Raw genomic sequence first — 6,760 nt, forward strand, 5'->3', positions numbered from 1 at the left:
AGTAGAAACTTACCACAAGGAGCTCATACATGGCCCTTGCCTGCATGTCATTCCGTGCCCTCTCCTCCTCCATCATCTTTGTCGTCCTCTCCTCCAACTCCCGCTGCCTCTCCGCCGCCTCCGCCAGAAGTTTCTCCGTTCTATCTCTCTCACTCTGTATAGCAGCCTGCAACACCACTCACATGAGTCATTGATGGAAGCGCACACAATGTAATTAATGGAGAAAGATAACTGAGTACGTATCACTAACCTTGATGGCGAGTTGCACTGGCCGTTCACGAGGCCTTATCTCAGGAGCGGAGCTCGACTGGCGCGCCTTGATCTCCGGGAGAGTGCTAGGACAACGGATAAGTCCATCTCCAATGGCTATGGAGCCATGGGACCTCCCGCCACCAGATATCATCACCAGCTCTGGATCAATGGGAACCTGGCTCGGGTTAAAGTCCTCCCCTTTCCTCGCCTTCCCCTGATCTCTATATCTCACGAGCTTGTTGTGGGAGGAGATGTTGGTGAAGTTGTTTGCATCATCAAGGTCAGACTGAGAGAAAGCCTTGACTTTCTTGAAAGAGGCAGTGTGGGCCATGGCATACAGGTCGTACACCTCTGGCACCTTATCCGCCTTATTGTAGCGTGCCTGAAATAAAGAAACAATGAAAATTAGTAATTAAAGGGCTCAAGCTAGCATGATGAATGAATTGCATGAATCATGAAGCAAACCACATACCCAGTTGCACCCGAACTGATATAAGTTGGAGCTGCCTTGATGGTGTGGCACACCTTCCATTTGGGCACGTTTGTCCTTGGCCTCGTTGTGGAGGGCTAGCCATTGTTTTGAGCACCACTCATTGAGCAACACCTCCCAACAATCCATCCGATCCGCACACCATCTCGGAGGCGCCTATGTTAGCAAATAGAAACTTGAGCGCTACGACTAAGAATTACTAAATGAAGGAACTTAAGTAGAGAAGGCCTTAAGAATTACCTTCATGTACTGCTCCTTACTCAGGAACTTATCGCGGCACGCCGGCTTGGTCTTCTTGATACCACGCAAGGCGTAGTAGTCTCGAACAGCCTGCACCCGAGCCTCGTGCCGTAAGTTCTGGAGTAGGCGCTTGCAGACGTTCTCGATAACATGTGCCGCGTCCTCCTCGTATCCCTCCTCACACCTGTAGAATGTCTGCAATCAAATGAGACAATATTGATTAGTACAATTAATAACTAGCTAATTGAAGATTTTTAAATGTGTAAAGGAGAAATTACCCAAAACTTTCTGATCACCATGTCTGCCCTCGTGTCGCACACGACACCGTCGATAATCTCATCCGGCGGGGCCGGGGCAGCCACGTAGTGCTCCCAGCTCAATCCAAGCTCTGGAAGCCAACCCTCACCAGGCAACGTGACAAACCCCGGGAAGTTTTGCCGGCAAAGAACTCCAAGGACGGAGTTGGGCCGGCGGACACTATGATGGTGGTCCCAACCCCTGCAGCATGACAAGGCCAACACATTAGTTATTTGAAAAAACGTGAATGCACAAGGTACAAAAATATTAAATGCACTTACGTACCTCTTCCCATCAGGGAAAATCAACCACCTCTGCTCGCGGGTCACCGGCACGGACGGTAGCCGTGTAGCACCACGCTGGTAGACGGTGCCCCCCTCCTCCTCAAGATCAGTCGGCTCCCCGCCATCATCAGCATGGCCACTTGGCTCCTCGGGCTGCTCCGGCCAGGTACCCCATTCGGACGTGTGCTCCTCCGGGGTCACGTGGGCCGAACTCTCGTGGGCCGAAGGCCAGTTGACCCGAGGCTCGTGGGCCCAAGACCCGTGGACCGGAGGCTCGTGGACCGGAGTCCGTGTAGCCTCCTCCTCGGACGAGTCCACCCTAGCAGTCACGTGCTCGGGTGAAACAGCTGGGGGTGGCAGCGAGGAAGGCGCCGTAGCAGTCACCCTACCTCCTCTCCCACGACCACGTGCCCCACCTCCTCTCTTCCTACCTCGTCCCCTGCTGGGCACCGCGATCGACGAAGAAGGGCCCAGCGGTGTGGCCATACTGTCCAGCAACGCTCGGCGGAGAGGTGCGTCTGGAATGGAAGACCTCAGACCACGCTCCCGACCAGCGCCCACCATCTTTCAACACCTGCCATGACAAACAGTAACGAAATTAGTACAACATAAAAAAAGACCAACATGAATAATAATATGTGTATCACTTAAGTGTATCATCATCAAGTACAACATAAAAAAATGTAATACCTGACACTACTAATAATCTCGATCAGTATCATCAATAAATGCATAATCATCATCATCACTATAATCAATGACGGGCTCATAGGGTTCATTGGCATCAACATGTGCAAGGCCACCTTGACGTAATCGGTCAAGCATTGACAGGTCATCCGCAGCAGTAACCTCTTCTTGTTCCGGCTCTTCTTGTTCCTCCTCTGGGGTGATGTCGGATTCATTGTCGCTGTCTACTTCAATGTTTTGGGGTGAAGTATAGCGGTTCTTGAAACGCTTTTTGGAAAGACGTGTCTCTTGGAAGAATTCTCCTTTATATGTGTCTGGGTTAATGTGAACTTCATAATCCTCTTCCTTTGGGGGAGAAAGTCTAGCACGGGGCGACACTTCATAAACGACATCCCAACCTTTCAGATTTGGATTAGTTTGGCAGGCCCACGGTAGATAGAATACTTGGGTCGCCTGTTGAGCCATAATATAGACATCAGGAACATCTAAATGAGTGCTTTGGTTGATTTCAACTAGCCCTATATGTTCATGAGTCCTTCTAGTCTCCTTCGGCTGAAACCAATAACATTTGAAGACTACGACATTCGGTGGGTTTTCACCATAGAACAAAAGTTCATAAATTGCTTCAACTCTCCCATAATAGTCGGTACCTCCTTCGCCGATAGCAGATACACAACAATCTGTAGACTTTCGGTCGGCCATAGATAGCTCTTTGCCATAGGTAAGAAAGCGATACCCGTTGATGTCGTACTTGTCAAATGAACGGACCTTATAGTCAAAACCATTAGCGACTTGTCTCAATTCGGCGTCCATAGACTCTGAATTAGCCTACAAGTTTAATATGAAAGGATTGTTACATTATGCACAAATTTGCGAATGAAATGAAATTGTCTAATAGAAATTACCGTTTGTTTGAACCAAGAGATGAAACCGGGATAGCCACCTCCTTGCTTTGCGAGAAGCTCATTCTCTTCGACAAAATCCTTTTGGATCTCCGCTCCATACGAGAATATGGTGACGTATCGACTGTATGACATATCCAGGAATAAGAGTAGTTCAAAGGAAATAGAAGTTGCGAAACAATGTACCGAGAACTTACTCGATGTACGGCCGCACTTCTATCAGGTTGTTGAAGATATACAACGAAATGGTCTGCCATTCTTCGTTATCCAAAGATACTGGATGTGAAACACTAGCTGGTGCGAGATTCCCTTTGAATAGGCTGAGGTTGGATCCACCCTTTTTAGGCTCGTCAGCATTGTACCGAGGCTTCGGATTATGCAAATGACGATTTTTGGCTTCGTAGTGCGCTGTTACGAAGTTTGCCGCCTCCTCTGTGATGAATGCCTTAGCCATCGATGCTTCAATTCTACGTTTATTTTTACATTTTTCTCGAAGCGTCTTCTGCATCCTATCAGTTGGGTAGCACCAACGATTTTGCACGGGCCCCCCCAATCTTGCCTCGGTCGGGAGATGCAAAATCAAATGCTGCATTGGATTAAAGAAGCCCGGTGGAAAGATCTTCTCTAACTTGCAGATCAACTCCGGCACCAACTCTTCCATTTCTTATAGCACGCCAGGCGATAGTTCTTTCGCACAAAGAACACGGAAGAAATAGCTGAGTTCTGCCAGTACTAGCCATTCATCCTCAGGGATGAAGCCATGCAACATCACCGGCATTACCCGCTCAATCCATATGTGCCAATCATGACTCTTGAGACCAAATATCTTCAGTTTATCAAGATTTGCTCCCCTCTTTAGATTCGCTGCATACCCATCAGGGAACATTAACTGCTGTTGCACCCACAAGAGAATTTCCCTCATAGCTAGCCTTCCAAGATTGAACCATGCCTTTGGCTTCGTCCAGTTCTGCTTTCCTTTCGGTTCTTTCATGTTTTGTAACGGCCTATCACATAGCGCCTCCAGATCGACTCTAGCCTTAGTATTATCCTTTGACTTCCCATCTATGCCGAACAATGTACCAAAAAGTGCCTCGGTGATATTCTTCTCAGTGTGCATCACGTCGATGTTGTGTGGGCAAAGGAGGTCTTTGAAGTAAGGAAGATCCCATAAGCATGTTTTGTGAGTCCACGCGTGCTTAGTATTATACCCCTTAAAGTACCCTGGACGTTGTGGATCTGGCTCGAGAGCGTTTAACTGATCCAGGGTCTGTTGGCCTGTCAATGCAGGTGGTGCAGAGTTTTTGACAACTCTACCCCTGATGAAGTTCTTCTTGTCTTTCCTGAACTTATGGCGAGGATCCAGGAACTGTCTATGCATGTCGAAGCAAGAAAACTTGCGACCGGCCTGAAGCCAACGAAACTCAAGAGCTCCCTTGCATGTGGGGCACGGGAACCTTCCATGCACACACCAGCCAACGAATAGCGCATACGCCGGCAAGTCATGCGTCGAGTACATGTACCAGACACGCATTATGAAGTTCCGTTTGCTAAAGGCGTCGTATGTCTTGAACCCATTATCCCAGGCTTCTTGCAATTCGTCCTTAAGCGGCTGCATGTACACATTCATATTTTTGCCCGGATAGTTGGGTCCTGGAATTATCAACGTCAGGAAAATGTTCTTTCTTTGCATAATTTGTCCGGGGGGGGGGGGAGATTGAGTGGAAAGACAAATACGGGCCAACAACTGTATTGGGCTGCCGTCATACCAAACACACTGAACCCATCCGTGCTGATGCCGACTCGAGGATGCCTCGGATCTGCCGCTTTGTCAGCATGTAATTCATCAAACTTTTTCCATGCAACACCATCCGATGTGTGTACCATCATCAGATTCTCATCTGCATCTAGTTCGGTTCTTTTGCCTATTTTGTGCCATGTCATCTGTCTGGCCGTCTCTTCGACCATGAAAAGACGTTGAAGTCTTGGTACGATTGGCATATACCGAAGAACACTAACGGGGATTTTGGTCTGTGTCTTCTCACCCATACCGTTGTCTACCACAATATACCTGGAAGACTTGCAAATGGGACAATAGTTCAAGTCCGCATAGTCAAGCCTAAATAAGGCACATCCTTTCTCACAGGCATGTATCTTCTCATAGGGCATCTTCAATGCACGGAGGATTTTGTCCGACTGGTACAGGTTTGCAGGCATTACATGGCCTTTAGGTAGAAAGCGTCCAAATACTGTCATAATTGCGTCATAGCATTCTCTGCCCAAGTTGAACTGAGCCTTCAGAGCCATTACTTGTGACATGGCATCCAACTGACAAAGCTCAGTGTGCTCGTGGAGCGGACGTTTCGAAGACTCCAACATTTCATTGAAGGCCTTTGCAGATTCCTCCATCTCCTCGTCCAAATCCCGAGCATCATCATAGCCTTGCACCATGTTTTCCATCCCGGTACCATGCTCGTCGGTGCGACGACGATCCACCTCAGCTCGGTCACGTTGGGTAGACTCACCATGAAATGTCCACACCGTATAATCGGGTGTAAAACCACTCTTCTGCAGGTGTTTGCCCATTTCAGCCTCTGTCTTCTTTTCCCAATTGCCGCACCGGAAACAGGGGCACCAGGTTTTCTTTTGGCCATTTGCTAATGTGGCTTGCATAAACCCCTTAGTTTTTGTGAACCATTCAGCACTCCATTTGTTCTGACCAGTGTGACCGGTATACATCCAAGCACAGTCACTCATCTTGACTTTCAGAGCTACTAGACACACAAGAATTATATATGTAATTCACCATGTATATATTCATCAGTTGATCTACTTTGTTAATTTTATTATGTCCATGCAACCTACACTCTAATAGGTAATGATAGGTCCTAATCCCACCCGTGTATGTGTAGATTGGGTTTATTTTCCCATGCTATGCTCCGGATCCGACGCAAAATTTCGGCAGCACCTCCCCGCTGTTCTCCTGATACACGTCTCTGCAATAAACAGAGAGGATGTGTACCCGGAGAACAACAGGGGAGGCACTGACGAAATATATGCGTCGGATCCGGAGCAAAGCATATGGGAAAACGAACCCAATCTACACATACTCGGGCTGTCCATGGATAGCGTTGGACAATTCGAAAGAATCAAGGTTATAAATATCCAAATGCATGCATATTTATAACTATGACGCTTCCGAACGGGAGACACATATTGGTTACGCATACTGATGATTCAAGACACATATATAGCTAGCTATCAAGTTTCATCGGAATAGATCAAATAATTAACGGGGGAGGAGGACTTGTCATTTGTGCTCACCCACGAACGAAGGGGCAGAGCTCATCAAACGCACGGCGAGGTCGTCGAACACCAAACCTCGCAGCGATGAAACAACTGCACATTTAAAACTACACGATCAACACAATTATATATGATGTTTTTCATAACAAAATCGAAAAATATATGACCTAACTAATAATTCACAAATATATGACCCTGTCGGCCTCTGGAAGGCCAAAGAACACCTTTTCGGGAGGTGTCGGTGGTCGGGGTGTCCTATCGGTGTCGGGGTGCCGTGTCGGGGTCGGGGTGCTGTTTCGGGGTCG

Source organism: Triticum dicoccoides, chromosome 5A (assembly GCF_002162155.2).
Source record: "Triticum dicoccoides isolate Atlit2015 ecotype Zavitan chromosome 5A, WEW_v2.0, whole genome shotgun sequence".
In the NCBI taxonomy this organism is placed as follows: domain Eukaryota; kingdom Viridiplantae; phylum Streptophyta; class Magnoliopsida; order Poales; family Poaceae; genus Triticum; species Triticum dicoccoides.